The sequence below is a fragment of the Haemaphysalis longicornis genome, unplaced genomic scaffold (assembly GCF_048455015.1).
Source record: "Haemaphysalis longicornis isolate Haplotype H1 unplaced genomic scaffold, Haemaphysalis longicornis Haplotype H1 scaffold_1, whole genome shotgun sequence".
NCBI classification, from domain to species: Eukaryota; Metazoa; Arthropoda; class Arachnida; order Ixodida; family Ixodidae; genus Haemaphysalis; species Haemaphysalis longicornis.
This window is the reverse complement of record NW_027526203.1, coordinates 460,341,925-460,359,151: the sequence shown is the minus strand read 5'-3', so window position 1 is coordinate 460,359,151 and position 17,227 is coordinate 460,341,925. Positions and strand designations below refer to the sequence as shown.

Sequence of the window (17,227 nt, the reverse complement as noted above, 5' to 3'; positions counted from 1 at the left end):
TTTTCACAAATCGTATCATCACCATGTTCTGCATGACCAGTTTATCGCTACACCCCATTATCGATCTGATCGTATCGACCACAGCCACAAAGTTGGAATTGACATTTGGAAGACACCGGAAACACTGTCGCTCCAGGAGCCCTTAAAGGGGAAGCGTGCTCGTCTCGTGCCGGCCCAGGAAGACACCGGCAAGACTGTCGCTCCAGGAGCCATTAATGGGTAAGGCACCACCCGACGTTCAGCAAGCCGAGCATGCGCAGTGGGGGTGTGGACGGCGCAACAACAACAAGGGAGGGACATAGGGAGCCCTGGCCAAGGAGCCCTGGCCAACAAGGAGCCCTGGCCATGAGATGCTTCGCATCTAAAAGTACGATTCATTATTTTATTCAGGCTTACGTTTCTGCGAAAGGAGGCGGCCACCACGCTTCCATAACCCCAGTCGCTCAATAAAAGTTTCTCTCTCTCTCTCTCTCTCTCTCTCTCTCTCTCTCTCTCTCTGTGTGTGTGTGTGTGTGTGTGTGTGTGTGTGTGTGTGTGTGTGTGTGTGTGTGTGTGTGTGTGTGTGTGTGTGTGTGTGTGTGTGTGTGTGTGTGTGTGTGTGTGTGTGTGAAAGTATGCCTAAACTAGTAGGGAAGCCGTTGTTGTTCGGTTAAGCGGGATTTCAACGCTGTCGACTTTATTTCATTGAATCCCTTAGTTTGTTCCGTAAAAGCGAATTAAATACGAAAGCTCTAACAGGAGAACGGCCAACGGGAAAACGACATAACTGCTCTAACAGGAGAATTGCCCGGGGAAATTCCCTTTGTGGGTACGTGCCCACCACTTCCATGGGACTACCACTATCATCGTCATCAACGTCATCATCTTCTTTGTTCTCGTCATCAGTATACCTACTTCAAGCACTAGCCCTTAGGTTAGGTATGATCATCATTATCTCTCAGTTGTCAGTGGCGCGTGGCGTCTCGTGATTTTTAACACGTCAGCGGTGCCAAAAATCGTCGTTCTATTGACAGCGCCTTCGAAGCAGGGAAGACTGCTTCCCCGTGGTGAGCTGCGTGAGTGACGGAGTGGGTCATTGGCATCTCGCAAATGACGTTCTTTTTCCTGCAATTTCCTCTGCTCCACAGCACCGCCACCGCGTGCTCTTTCCCAGCTGCTCCGCAGTTCTTTTCGGATCGCGGTAATGGCGGCCAGAGGACCCCCCCACTTCCACGCCAACCGTGGACCCCGGCTGCCCACTGAAGCTCGCCTGAATGCCGCCAACCGGCATTGAAGAAAACACCGGCAGCTCTACGAGCTTCGAGGAGTCAATACGGGCGTCGCCAGCAGGCAAGTAGCTTCGATGCTGAAGACTCTAAAAAGTTGAGGCAAGAAGCTGTGTGGCAAATCGCAAAGCAGTTGTGTTGTGCATGTGAGACGTTCGTACTCTGTAAAACTTGACCGAACTCTAACCACACCTCTTATATTGACTTAAGGGAACACAGGTCAGTTTATTTAACTCTGAATACTCTTCACTGCTTAGGCGTGGACTGACTGAAAATGGCACGCAGCGGGACGGTCCTTTTTCCAGTGGCGAGCCAGCGCGACCGCGTGCTCACGCGGCGTGTTTACGAAATTAGCATCGAGGGTTGGATCTCCGCTTTTTTTAAAGGCGAAGGCATTAGATCTTTATTTTGTGGAACGCGTGACATGCAAAAAAAATTGTCTTGAGGTACGCAGAATCGTACAAAAAAAAAAAAAAAGAGCGTTAGGCTCGAGCCGGGTATCACGCGCCAAAGAAGCGTCTGAGTCGGATGTGGGGTCTGAGAAAGGGCGACGCAGCGCGTGCTGGAGGAGGGTAGGCCACCACCGCTGCACGTGAAAATTGAGCAGCCTTGACGGTTAAAGTATCTACGGGTGCATACAGGAGGTTTCTTCGATGGCGGGAGAGCGGAACGAGCATCGGTGGAGGCTGTCCCATAGAGAAATAAAAAATCCAGTATTTCTTTCTCTATGGCTGTCCAGGGCGCAGATCCAGGAGTGATAGCGCGGCCGCGAAGTAAAGCAGACCGTCCGACCAGACTTTCTCCTTCACATTCTTAGAAAGTACTGAGTGCCTCCCCCGTAATGTTGGTTTCATTAACGGCTTGATTTCGGAATTCTGGTCAACTAACCTATGAACGTTCGGTATTAAAATAATGCCGCGTGAGAACAGTGCGCACGGGATCAGAGATCACGCTCGGGTGGAAAATATACATCAAATTAACAGAAAGAAATGAACTTGTCCTCATCATGTAGTGAATCGGAGTGGCCACGCGTGTGCCACTGTGTTACACCAGTGTACCGCTGTAATAGAGTGGCTACCGATTGACGGGTCTAGAAGGAGGGGAATACCATCAACTCGATGAAGCGATAAATTAATGAAATTCCGGGGGCAGAATAGACTCGATCAGTACAGGACAGGAGTTATCGGAAGTAAATGGGAGGGGCCTGCCTCCTGGAGTGGGCGAAATAAGCTGCTGCTGGGGTTGTTATTAATGTTCTTTATTTTGCTGTTGATGATAATCACGACGACGACGACGATGGTGATGATAATGATGATGAATGTCTTTAGATTCCCCCTATTCGGAACGCCACTGTAGTTTGCCGTGTTCAAGTAGCTGAGACGAAACCGCATCAGTGATGTCGGTTGTAGACACGCACGCGTGTAGAAAGAAAAAGTTTACGAACGCGCACGCCCTGCTTTTTTTTTTTTTGGTATTGTTCACTGGTGTTTTTTAGGTCCTATTCGAAGAGACTATGGCATTCGTAGCCCAATTATCGATCGAACCGCAAAATATTTTGCCTAATAAACTGTCTGACGGTTCCAGAAAAGTAATTGTTATCGAACGTTCGCGTACATTGCTCCTCATGAATCCTCCGGCAAAAGTTATATAAAGTACTATAGTAACCTGTATTTCTGCCGTATGAAACTGCAATAGTTTCCCACGCTGGTAGCTACTACTTTTCGTTCTACCTCCCCGCAACGTGACTGAGCTTGCTGTAGAGCACTCCTAACTCGCGACCGATGGTGGCAATCGCCTCTCACCAGTACCGGAAAAGCGCGAACCGAGTTCCTCAATCACTGATCATGATCACAAGAAAACAGTCTTTGAAACATCAAACACCTTCCTTATAACAGGCGATGGTGTGGAATATCTTCCATTCCTAGCAATTAGTCACAAGCTATACCAGCTCCTATTATGATAGTCCCTCTCGCAGGGAAGGCTCATCTCTGCGGTGAATGGGTGTTCCCTCGAGGAAGAAATGGAAAGGCTTTCTGTTTTAAGGAAGCCTAAGCATTTATATGTGCCCTCAACAATGAAACCTGTCGGTTCGTCTGTAACACCCAATGTGTCACACTTTTATTGTTATTATTATTGTTATTCAAAGTCCTAGGCAATTAATCTTTTTATCCAAGAGCGCTCCCATTGCCACTTTCTTGTCTGATCCCTTGTCTGATCCCTTGTGTAAATTTGTGATACCCCCTTGAATGGAGCCCGGTGGAAAATGCTTTGAAGGAATACATGGATTTTATTTAGGAAAGCCCGGTAGAAAGTTCTTTGAAGAAATACATTGATTTTATTTAGGAACTTAGTAAAATGGCCCGGAGTATTCCTATGTTATTGCCAGGCGGTCTATAATTGCCTTTGATAAAGAGTCTTCCTTTGCATTGCGTTTGTTCATAGACGAGAAACCGACGTCAAAGATTCAAGGTTTATATCGGAACGGCTATTACCTTTACCCCAAAAAATCTCACTTCGGTGTTTCTGCCCACTATTTTTCTGTTATTGTACCCTCATGTGACTTCAAATAGAAATTTGGTAGAGATTCAAAACGCTCGCTGCCTCCGCGCCTTTGCAACACTTTGGAGCTAGAGCGTCAGGTAACGCGCCTCAAGTCATCGGCGTCGCTAATCCCGCGAGTGAAGCCTGTCAATCAAGGTCACAGAGCTAAACCGCGTTGCTAAGCAACGTAGAGAAGCTTACGGCTCGGTGGACACAGCGGCTGCCGCAGACACCAACCGAGAGAGCGGTAGCTGTACAGCATGCAGCGGAATGACACTGTAGAGAGGAGGTTCGCGTTTGCATAGCACTGTTCACAATTACGTCATCGTATCTCAGCGTAATTGCCCAACGCATCGCCTCCATATTCCGCATCGACTTGCAATGGTTGCAAAGAATAGAAGGGCGAAGTACTTTTACCGGGTGTCGCACTCACGAGGCTTAAATTGAGGCGTCGCCCAGCTTAATGTCTATCCATTGAACACAAAGTAGTGGCTACCGAACTTTTAAAAAGTAAGAATGTTGAGAAAGGTTACCAAGAGGAACCAAGCGGTGTTCTACCCGCTCTAACGCTGCCATTCGCGTTCCCATTCGCGTACGACTTTCAATTTTTTCAATGCACATTACGAAAGCTGAAACATCACTGGTTTGTTATGGGATGTTCTCAATATACACGCTGCTATAATATGCACCGCCATCCTGTGTACGCAGCGCGGTCTGGTAGGAGGCTGGCTGGGTTGTTGTGCGTTTGCGTCGTGGGGTTAGCGCGGAATCCGCGAATAACAATATTTTTGAGGTGGCGCGCCGTTCGCTGCGCCCTGGGATATGCTTTAAGCGGAGCTAGAAGAGCACTCGTTTTCGGCAGTGGTGAAGTTGAAAATCGTTTCTATGTTGAGCGAGTCCCTGAGGTCAAAGCAGCAATCTGTAATAGTTTTCCCACTCGGGCATATCTGCAACGACTTCTGTAGCATCAAACAACCCTCGGGAACCTCGGCCCCTACTTGAAACAGAGCACAATGCCGTAGGCAGAGAGATAGTGGATGAAAATGTGCGCATGCAGGCGGTAAAGCATTCATGTATCTTATTTTCATACTCTTCTTCCAGGGCCCGTCGTCAGCTCCCACAAAGGTCCCTCATCCTCTCCCGGTGGAGTGATGGCCCCCGACCGGCTCTTGCTGCAGCAAGTCCGTGCCGTCCTCATCTGGAGCTGCTCCGCTTTCCTGCGTGTGCACCCAAGCGGCCACACGGGGCAGGAACTATGGTAGGTTTCCTAGTACGTGGTTCGCAGCCATGCCAAACTTTGGCACTGCGAGGCGTACTCGACCTGCTCGTGAACACAGGGCATCTTTTGTATCTCTTACGGAGTGTGCCCTCCTCGTGGAACCTGACATTGTACAAGCTAGATCGGTCGCCCACCTGATCAGCAGTCTGCGTTTTTCTCGTATGTAAAGAATGCTTTCAGGTGGGGGATATCCCCTCTACCCGGCCGTGGCATTAGGTAAAGCCTCTTTGGTCCTATCTCAATCGCTAAGGCGTTGTGCTGCTCAACCCAAGGATGCGGGATCGATACCAGCCCCGGTGGCAGATTTTATGATGGAGTGGAAAAGCGAGAACACCTGTGTGTTTAAATTTCCTCGCTCGTTAAAGATCCCGACGTGGTTAAAATTAATCCGCAGGCCTCCACTACGGGGCGTCTCATAGGCTAGGTGTAGCTTCGACGCGTTCAACGCCACAGTCGGTTAATCTGCGAAGTATATTCTGTACGTCACAATTGCTGACACGTAACAGTGAAGCCTTTAGCTGGTGGCGGCATGTAATATTTAACAGCGGAGCCGCTCTAGCGCTGGCTGTGACTGCAGTCGCGGCTGGTATCGTGTCACGCTCTCTCTAGAGTAGGTTTTACCGCCGCGCAAAAACAAAGTCCCGGAATAGAAAAGAAATAATAAAAAAAAGTAACAGGCCCTAGGGCCTTCATATTTTGCGATAAGATGGCTTACATTGCCGCTGTAAAAATGTCTCCTGAGGAATTCGTTTGTGTTTCGAGGAGAAGCCGACTTTAACAGCATCGGTGTAAGCTTGGGCTTTGCAAGCTGGCTTTCCCAAATTGCCTGTTGCGCAGTGAGGCACGGCCATCTACGGAGGGAGTATAATTACAGAGAACGGCTCTCACTCTTTTGTTATCGAAGGCATTCCGAAACACGTTGTATGACAATTAGCCGATTGGACGACTCTGCAATTATGACGAGTTTCATTTAAGGCAGAAAGTTGGGCTAGTTGCGTCATTTACTGACTGCATTTCACCAGCGAAAAAAGGGCGAGGACGATGAAGAGGAATATAGAACACTCGCTAGTATCCTGTGTCTAGGGTCTGTATCCTGTGCGCTCGCTAGTGGTCTATGTGCTTCTTCTTCATCGTCATCGTCCTTTTTTCGCTGGTGAAATGCAATTGGTCTCATTTACTTGTCGGAATCAGTTGACAGTGAAGTTGTAAACGTTACACATTTACTGCCTACCATCAATACACGGCCATCTTCGGAGGGAGCATGTGTACAGAAAACGGCTCTATCTGTTGTTTTACCGGAACTATCCGGCAAAAATATCACGATCAGCCGCTAAGGCGACTGTAACATTACGCAAAAGAAAGACGCCGAAACTAACCGGAATCTTCGTGAAGACAACCGGCAGCTCGGCTGTGCAGCAACTTCCAGGTGCTTTATCTTTTTAAAGGGCTCGTGCGTTTGCGCTACAGTGAATGTTTAGAGGCAACTTTGCTGCGATCTCCAGACTATCCATCCACGTAAGCAATGTACGGGTATGTCGGATGAGTTACTGGTACTGTTGCAAAATGTTTGACGGTTAGAAACTGCGCTCATTTCTCCTCTTTCCTAGCATTTTTTTTTTCATCCGACATGTGCTTTTCTGAATCATGAGCGTCCCTCACCAGAGCCAGTGTGTAGTGCTGGCCATAACTGCTTGAAATGAACAAGAGCTCCAATGTTCAATACGGATTCGTGTATTTCATTTTGATAATATGCTCGCCCCTACTTGGCGACAATATTGGCTTAGGAAGAGGAGAATCTCTTCCTAAGCCAAATTGGTCTTAGTTTAAAAGCGAAATAGGCTTGATTTCGAATAAAGTTTCCTCTGCAAACGTTGTCGCGCGTGTGCGTAAACATACGGGAAGCTTATTAGAGCATAGAAATAAGGTCGGCGTGGAGGTGCTGCCTTCCATCTCCCAAATCAGGACATGACCTTTCCAGTAGAGTGAAAGATGCCCAGGTGTAGGTCGATCGCTTTGCTGTGGGGAAGGGGGGGGGGGGGGGGCATGGATCTAGTCGGAGAAAGCAAAGCTTGCCTGTTGTAATTTGGGAGGCTTAGCCATTATTATCCGCTGACAAAGACAAAGCGTTCCGCCAGAGAATTGCATTCTTACGTTTTTACCGTTGGTTGCTTTCACCAGCGGTAAAAACGTGAAAAGGAGGAGAGTTTGCGGCCAAACAATATCCTAGTGATTTTTCTTTTCATCTTAGGTAATTTAATTCCTGTTTTTACATCTTAATATATCGAAGGAGGGCCTCCGCCTAAACATATCTTGGTCATTTTGTGTTTCATCTTCGTTATTTTTATTTTCGGTTTTATATTTTTATTTTGGGGTATGGGGTGTAAATATCCCAGGAAAGGCAAACGCCTAAAGGGGGCGGGGTAGGAAATGCAGTGCCCAGAAAATTACGGGGTGCTCTGATCCTGAACTCATCTGAGGTATTTCTGAGGTGCCCCGTTGTCCAAAGACGAGTCATGAAAAAAATAAGCAGGCAACTGGTAAGCTGTCCTGCAAACACGAAACACTCTTCATTTGTTAGGATTCAGTTTCATCAGGCAAGTTTTTCAGCAAGAAGTAGCGTCGAGATCGTATTCAAGTACCGGTAGGCCATTATACCGGTTTATTAAGTGGTAAACATTCCCTCATCATACAACAAGAGAATATGATGGGTAGTAAATGTTGAAAAGTTGCTGTAATTGATAAGAAAATGGAGGAAGCACCGTGACGCCCTTGCTAACGTTGGTTGACGGTGGCTTGGTACAACCCACCTATTCATTTCAGCTGGTCGATTATTTTTAAAACTGGATTTTGCTCACTGAATTTGCACCTTGGGTAAGAGTCCCGCCGTAGTGTCTGTCTCTATACGCCCTGAACTCTGGGGGCACGAGCATTTTATTTTTTGCCAGCATCAGAAAGGGCTTTCCTATAACTTAAATGGAGCACGCTACGGCACACTGCTTAAGTCCCTTAGCCTACAATTTATACTTAGAACTTCTAGCCTATCATTCCAGAACTGATGGAGCCTGTCAACTACGGAGGAGCCACCAAATTTCTAGGCGTTGATGTTTTTGTTGCTAACGTACGCCTGCTCTAAGCTCGGATAAGTTCATGCATCCTCGGTGTATTATGCTTCGTGATGGCTGCTTGTACTATTTAGAAAACCTTGTCAATGCATGAAACAATGCTTCATGAGCCTATATTACCCAGAGGGAAGATTTACGATTCTTTTGTGATTCTATTGTGATGCCCTGCGAATATTTAGGTGACAAAACGGCGTGGCGAGATCCCGACACTTGATGGAGAGGATCTAGAGTAATATGGTAGTATCCCGGCAGTCTTTGTTCAATTTAAACGCCGGGTGCAAACTTTAGTTCACGTGCAAGAGTGAGTGCCCGGTCCGTGAAATCAGCGGCAGTTTCTGAAGCTTTGATTTATTATAGGGTTTAGCGCGCCTACGCTACACAGGCGACGAGGCGCACCGAAGAGGAGGGCTCCGGGTTAATTTCAACCACCTGGGGACCTTTAACGTGCATCCAAATTACGAGCACACAGCATTTTTGCTTTTCGCCTCCATCAGAAAAGCGGCCGCCTCGGCCGGGAATCGAACCCGGGTCCTTGGGCACAGCAGCACAACGCCTTAGCCCCCGAGCCACCGCGGTAGGTCAGTGTCTGAAGTAGTTCTACGGCTACGGCCCCTGCAGAGAACACCGCGCGACCGAGAGACGAAAGTTCCACAGCTCTTCGCGTACGGTATCTTCAGTTTAAAAGTTAATGCGGAGTAAAACGCCGCAAGATCACAAAAAAAAAAAAAAAAACAGGTTTAACTTTGTCTTACTTTTTTCATTCATTCAGACAGTCTTGTCTACCCAGAAACTGGAAGCAATTGTCACATTTGAGTAAATGTAGTAGCACATAACAGTGACGCGATTAAATTAGATTACGTGTCCGCACTCTTGTTTACGGTGCAAAATCTAACCCGACATCACAGAAAACGAACTTAAGGCGCGTTAGCTACGCATTCGGCCAACGGGCCAGGTTTTATCAGACCCAGAATGAAAATTATGAAGAGTCCTCAGCTTCCGCCTCTTTCTTTTGACGTCACTGCAGGACGCGCGGATACTGCCGGGACTGCCAAGACATCCACAAAGCCGGGACGGGGACGACGGCGACTGGAAGACGACATCGCACCGCCCTCCGACGACGAGACGGAGCCATCCTCCGTTGGTGAACGCATCTTGGCCGCAGAATGCTCCCCGGAGGAACAGATATGCAAGGACCGTGTCGAGTACCTGGTCAAGTAGCGCGGCTGGAGTCATAAGTACAACACCTGGTAACCGGAGGAAAACATTTTGGACGTGCGGTTGCTCGACGTCCTCAAATCCAGCCAGAAGGACGCGATGCCGACGAAGCGAACTCAAGATACAAAGGGAGAAGTCGGAGCACCGGTGGGCATCCGGCCAGGCCCACCGTCTGGCACAACAGCCGAACCCTGCACCGCACCACACGGCACCCTACGTAGCCTTTCGCTTGGGTACCGGGCAGCTCGGATAGGCAACGGTCGCGCGGATCTACCGACCGACGCGGCACCTAGTGGTCACCCCAGAGTAACCCCCGAAAGTCGCGACTTCTGTCGACTCTGTCAACCCAACCCAAAACTCCCCTGCACCCGCCGAGTTTTCCCCCACCACCCACCACCCTCCACTCTACGACTCCTTCACCATCGCCGACAATTCAGGGCGTCACTACGTCATAAGACGTTAATACATGTAACATTAATATAATTCTCTAATTATTAGCGTTATTAAAAAATCTTGAATATGTGGTCGATGTCATTAAATGCACGTAAAACGTAGATGGAACGATTAGTATTATGTTGTATATAGACCGGTGTTAAACGCAATTATTCGGGAATAAACGCATGTGAGACTGATAAATCAGTATCTTCTTTTATTAGATACGGGAGGGTACCTGAAACTGTGCCTGATGTCACCCTATTACAGAATGGTGTTTTCAGCCAAAAAAGTAAGTTTGTAAATCCAAACTGTTCACGCTCAGTGTACAATGGCATCACAAGATACAAATGAGAGGATTAAGGTCCAAGGTAGAGAGCTTTCGAAATAATCTGGTACGTCGAACTTTATCGAATGGTTTTTGAGACGTCAGGAATTTACGGGGGTGTTGACTCCGGGGTGCACTTACGCCGGTAAACCATAAAACTAGTGTGGTGCAACGGAATATTACTTTACGAAAGACATGCTGGTAGTGTTTAAAAGTCAAGGGACCATTATTGTTGTTCCTGTTGTGGGGGCACATACCCACGTGGGGGATTGGCCAAGAAACGGGGTGGCTTTTTGGAGCCCTAAAACGTCCCTATACAATAAGCCTGCAGGAATTGGGGAAATGGTTACCGAATTATATAATATGTATAGAGAAGAATCAGTGATTGATGCCATTTTTGGGAGAAAATGCTGAACGGGTTAGCAGGATATGAATATGGTCTCTGATACGTATGCGTGAATGACCGCAATAATCCCTCTATGACAAAACCCCAGGGATACGGCCCCGAACGAAAGGAGCACAGGCATCGACAGAAAAAGGCCAACGCGTTGAATTGGTGCGGCTAGATACCGTTTCCGAATGAAAGAAAAACCGCGGCAGTACAAGAAAAATTAGTGCCCTTCCACTCTGTGAAGAAGGATGACCTGCAAAGTGGACGCAGTCCAAGGAGTGCACGAAACAAAACACGTCTGTCGTAATTTGCAATGGAGCAGATTTCCTAGCTAATGAGTTGAATGAACTTCTGACGGATTCAAGCTTTGTTCTTGCAGATAAACATGGAACTGCCTGTGTCCCTCCCGCGTCGTAAGCATCTCAGTGTGTGTAAGGCCGGGTTCAGACTGTTGCCGCAACTGGTGTAATAACTTTTAAATGACGTCATTTCACGTCTCAGCCAACCGAACTGCATGACATGGCATTTGTTTTCGTCCATAGATCACGATACAGGTTTTTCATCGGTAATCTGAACATAGCCTAACACACAAACCCAATCCGCTCTACCACTAAGGACTCCGGACAGGTCCCATTTGGCCGTTTAACATCCACGTTTAAATCTCGCACCAGCACAACGGACATGCCATCAATCAGTAAAGGCATGAACCCTATAGCTGCGCGTGCACGCCTCCCCTCCTTCCTCCCACTATTCTTCGCTACAAACCTGCGCACGCATAAACAGGCAACCGGTCATGTGCGCGTGCTTAGAAGTGACAGACGCCGTCGAAACTATCTCCAGAAAGCCCTCTGAAGAAGTGATATTGACTCACGCCGGCGTTCCAAGCGGGCAATTTGCTGTTCATCCGGCAGGGATTCGCCTCTACTCCACAAGCTGAACTTGAGGTGGTAATGGTTACGGCGTTGCCAGCAGCTTTCCGTTGTTTTTGCACCCATTCGCGCTTGTTTTGGGCCAATGCTTCGATTCTTGCTCTTTTTCCTCGAAATGAACGGCATGCATCCGTCCCATAAGGGTTTAAAACCTGGAAGCCCTTGAGCTCTATTCTCGGTTACAAACATGCGGCTGTCCGTTTTCCTTCCCCCTCGTATACATCTTACTGTGTGTGTAAGATGTCTGTGTAACACATCAACCCACACCTGAACAACTCGATTGAGGAGGACAGCCGACTAACCAGAGTTACTCAATATATCCAGTAACTCTGCCGTCTAACCGCATTGAGCCATGTAATTTCGACATCTAAATACCAGCACAACCGGCATTTCATCGGTAGCGGCATGAAGCCGAACAATGCGCTCACGCCCCCTTTTTCTACCCGCAAACCGTGCACGCATAAACCGGCGACCGGCGATGGCTCATACTGCGGCGTGAAAGACACCGGCGAAAATGTCGCTCGGAAGGTCTTCCAAGCTGAAAAAGAAATATGGGCTCAAGCCGGCGTTCCAACTGGGGAAGTTTCTCTTCTACCTGGAGGGATACGCAGCTACTCTGTGAAGTGAATTTGAGAGGAAACGGCGACGGCGGGTTTCGGTCGTTTTAGGGGGCAACCCCTTGGCAGCCGTTACGAGGGCTTCGCGGGAGCGGCGTGTGTTTATGTCCGCGTAACCGCGTGAGCGAACGCAGCAGCGATGAAATAATGAAAACGGAAAGGAGCGTCTAACGAAGGGGGAAGTGGAGTACCACACATGCGGCTACGGCGTCATCTCTCTCACTGCCTTTCCCTCACACATGTCTCTTGCGTCGCACCAAGGAGCGCCCTCCCCCTGACACTTTCCCCAGACGCTGTTCCATTCTCTGCTAATCCAAACCCCGTGACGTGACCTATTCGCGGGGGGTTCAAACACGATATGCAACAAAATGCTCACTGCTCCCTTGTGCAAGACTAATCCCAACCATGTAAAATTTGCGCGGGAGGTTCAAACACGATTTGCAACATGGTGGCTGGTGACGGCGGCGCACTGCGAGGTAGCAGCAGAGTAGCGCACGCCGCCGTACGTTCGCTGATCACGCGAACACTTCCTGAGACGCAGCTGAAATGTGCTGTGACCAAGACGACTGCAGCTCGCGCTGCGCACAAATTTCATATTAGGAAATGTAGTAATCGACAGCGCATTTTAACTTCCATCCGTGCTTCTGTCCATACAGAATTATTTTATTACATGCCTGTCGCTACACTCATGTAACGTCCAGCAAGCGGAAGAGACGGCTATAGACCTTGTCCTCTCCCTGACAAAGGCGAAATTAATTATTACCGCTTGTCAAGCCTCCTGTAGAGCTTACCAATTCGTCACAATTCAAAAGCAAGCGCTCAGGATTTTGCTCCAGAGAGATTGATAATTTCATTCAAGCTTACGTTTCTGCGACAGGCCATGTAAATAGATAGGGAATCCGTTATTATTCTGGGATTTCGACTTTTTTTTTTTTTTTGAAGTCCTTATTTTCTGCCCTTTGAAAATGAATTAAATACACAAGCTCGAACAGGATAACGGTCCACGTTTTAGCCTTGGGCAACCCCCTTTGCGGGCATTTACCAAACACTTAGATGACACTACCACCCTCATCGTCATCAATGCCGTCGTTATCATCATACCTATCACAAGTGGATGTGCCTATCCGCACTCTTAGGGAGAATAATTTCTCAATTTTCCGCATTCCTTGTGAGAATATATTTTTTAATTTGTTTGCTCTCCTCCAGCCCGATTGCAGCGCTGATTGGACCTGTGCCCAGGTTGTTTCTGTTTTTTAAAGCGAATCTTGCAGTGGTCTGACTGATGGCGTCTGTAAAGCAAAAAAAAAAAAATCCAACCTCTCATGCTCGGCTGCTCTTCCTCCAAGTCCTCCCGCCACTCATCCTCCAGCCACACAAAACTGCCCCTCACCTAAAATTTGCCTCTCCACCCACAACACCTCCATGCCCCAAACCAACCATCTCCGTATTCTAGGCCTGCACCTCGATCGCCTCCACTCGCTCTCCCCAAATAAGATTTATCTTTGGTGAGTGACCCTTTCGGAACTTATTGGAGATCTTTGAAGCGACCACGCCGAACAACTGCCAGGCCTAACGGGCTAGGCCTCATGCCCGGCTAGTCGGCGGCGACGGCCTTGTCCAGTGCATCATGCTTGAGGTAGAAATGGTGGAAGGCATGGAAATCACTCCCGAGGAAGCACGCGGGCCGGGATGGAACGCTGCTATTGCGAAAAAGCGTAAACCGAGGTCGGAATTGCACGTTCCCGACAGAGTTGCTCACGCGGGTGCCGGCACACGGGTCAGCCGCCGCACAGCGGACCCGAGAGGGGCAATGAAACGCCTCGCAACGGCATCACGGCTTCCCCGATTACCGAGGGAACACGTCCAAATCATCGTTCGGCCGCGCGACGGCCTTGATGTGAGATAAGTGAACCACTACGCGATTATGCAAGTGTTCGTGCGGGCTGCCGGCATTGCTCCCGAAGCAGCGAAAGCCGACATTATATGCCCCAATGTGGTGCAAAACATCCTCGTCATTGCAACGCCATCACAGGGAAATGCCGAAGCGTACTCCAAGTTACAGCACATTCATCTCGAGAGCAAGAGCTACGCGGTGGCCGCATACATTGCGGCCCCCGACAACACAAGCAAGGGAGTCGTTCGCGGCATCGACGCGAGCCTCAGCGCAACTCAACTGCAGGAACTGTTTGTGAACGAACGGAATCCGACCATCTTGGAAGTTAAGAAAATCAAGACCTCGCAGACGGTGGTACGTACTATTCGACGGAATGCGAGTGCCCCGCCGCTTGTTGTAACGGAGGTTACAACAAGCGCTTGAGGTCACAGAGAGCTTCCTGGTAGGAACGGGACTAAACCTCTCACCCTCAAAATCTGAGCTTCTTCTCTACCGGTCCTCCCGAAAAGGCGGACGCGGCATGCCCCCGCCGGAGCACACGGACATCAACTTACATACAAAGAATGGCCAACCCATACCTAAAGTGGGATGTATTCGTATCCTTGGGCTCCTTATACAAGCACAGGGCAGCAATCTGAAAACCATCGAGAAGCTCACCACCAAAACAGAGAACATGATTAGACTCATCATCCGTGTATCCAACCGACGTGGAGGCATAACGGAAAGCAACCTGCTTAGATTATACCACGATTTCCTCATGAGCCACACAAACTATGTGGCAGCGGCACTTGACTGGTCCAAAGCTGAGGAAACAAAGATCAATACACTTATGCGCAAGAGCATTAAGAGAGTCCTGGGTATCCCCATCACGGCAAATACCGAAAGGTTGGAACTTCTCGGGGTGCACAATACCCTGGATGAAGTTATCGAAGCACAGAGCACTGCCCAGACACAACTTCTTCTCACAACGAGAGCGGGTCACCAGATCCTGCGCACCCTGGGCTATAGAGCGGAAGACCTGGCGAACCATACCACCCAGCTCCCCCAACATATACGCGAAACCATACATGTTGAGCCTATCCCACGGAACGTGCATCCGCAGCATAATGAGGGAAGACCTGCAGCCAGAGCACGAGCCCTCCTACAACACGCGGCGAAGAACCCCACAAAAACAGCGTTTGTAGACGTTGCCCAGCATGCAACCCCCCGACTTTTCACGACGGTAGCAGTGGCCTTCGCAGATACCGTTCTATCCGCGGCGACCATCAAAGCACTGACTGCAGTCATAGCCGAGCAAGTGGCGATAGCTCAAGCAATGCAAGACTTGTCACGGCCCAACGTATATACGGATTCTCGCTCCTAGGCCAGGGCCTTTCTGTTGGGGAGGATTGCGACGGACGTAGCCAAAATTCTCACCGCACGCAGCGAAGAAGCCTTCCACAACATTACATAGTTCCCCGCGCACATGGGACACACAGTATACCCAGAAATCTCATACGTCAACGAGTTAGCTAACGACCGTGCGCGAGGTTTCACGTGCCGCGCCGGTCCCAACGCTATCCCGAGTGACAGCCTGGGCGAGTACAGAGACCCTTTACTCACTTTTCATGAAATCATTTCCCTTTATCAGCTATCCCGGAGGACACTCCCATTACCTCACCCGGAGTTCACACGACCACAATCCATAGCTTTCCGAATGCTACAGACGAATACGTATCCGACTAGAAGCAGGTTCAGCCTTATCCTGCCTTCCATTGAACCTAATTGCCTTAACTGCTCACAGGCTTACTGCAATCTTAAGCACATACTCCGGCAATGTCCTGCGTTACGTACGGCCACGGACTACAGCACCGAGCACGAATGGACGAGCTCTCTCTCGAGTAACGATCCGCACAAGCACGTCATGGCTGTCCAGAGGGCCTGCGAGAGGGCGGAAGACCAAGGTCTCTCATCTCCTGCGCGGGTGTGGCCAGCGACTACCTGATGAAGACCCTTAGAGGCCATCCAGGATAGTCCCTCAGGAGCTTTAATAAAGTTGTTTGTCTGTCTGTCTGTCTGTCTGTCTGTCTGTCTGTCTGTCTGTCTGTCTGTCTGTCTGTCTGTCTGTCTGTCTGTCTGTCTGTCTGTCTGTCTGTCACATAACACGGAGTAATATCAAACAATACGAAGCCCAAACGTCACCTTATCTGCCGTGATGCTAATAACCAGCACGGCATGGGAGAGTCCGACCGCATACGTCTTCTCCAAAGCTTCCTTGTCAGTCGACTAACCTACCCTCTTCTTTTCACCCGGCACCCCTTACACAGACCCAGCACGGAAAACTCAATGGCCTCATACGCAAATCCACCGCCACGCCTTGCTCTCACCCCCCCCCCCCCACCCCCACCGCGCGCCTTTAAACTATGGGACTCCACAACACTACATACGAACTCATCGAAGCACGCCGCTCCTCACGAATCCTCCATTTCTCCCGCACCTCCACCGGACGCCACACCCTAGCCTCCCTCCACATCAACCCCATTCACACGCCCTCCACTGCCTACACCCAGACACATTCGATGCCTACTCCTCATCAAACCCGTCCCTCGCAACATGGACCCTCTCCATCATGCAGCCCGCCACATGGCATGCCCCAAACACCACACCATCTACCACCTGCCCACCCCCACTACCATCTATGTGGGCGCCACCCAACACCCAAACAAAAGCGCTTACACCACTTCCGTGCACGGCCCTCCCCCCACAACCATTTCTGTCCTCACCCCCTCAACGGTGGCAGAGGAAGCCTTCATCGCCCTCGTCATAGTTCAACACCCCCACCAACCACCATCATTTCCGATTCCTAGCACGCCCTCTCCAACTACCATGTGGTCTGCCCTGCGCTGTTGTGTGAAAGCGGTCCGTCTTTTGAGGGCAGTATCCAGCTCAAAGACCAGGCTGTAATGGTCAAACGGGCTAGGTCAGTGGCAGTGGCACGTGGCCTACCGGACTAGGTGGCCGCCCTTGCCCGTTTTCTTTAACACCCTCCACTAAGGTGAGAAGACCCGACGCCGCGCTACCGTTCGGTACACCTCACGCCTTTATTAACTACGATAGTTTTTCTTGGGCTACTTAAACCCAGAAATTTTGGTCTGTCTGTCTGTCTGTAACTCGATTCAGCCACCCGGCCAAAGTAAAATGCTCACTGCGCAATAGTCTTATAGTATACTCACAG

General features: G+C 49.4%; 1 long non-coding RNA gene across 1 annotated transcript; it reads left to right on the top strand.

Moving 5' to 3' along the window:
- Positions 1–4,914: 4,914 nt before the first annotated feature.
- Positions 4,915–9,993, top strand: LOC144173436 (uncharacterized). Its single transcript, XR_013323271.1, has 2 exons — positions 4,915–5,064; positions 9,232–9,993. It is a non-coding gene; the product is annotated as an uncharacterized LOC144173436 (long non-coding RNA).
- The last annotated feature ends 7,234 nt before the right edge of the window (positions 9,994–17,227 follow it).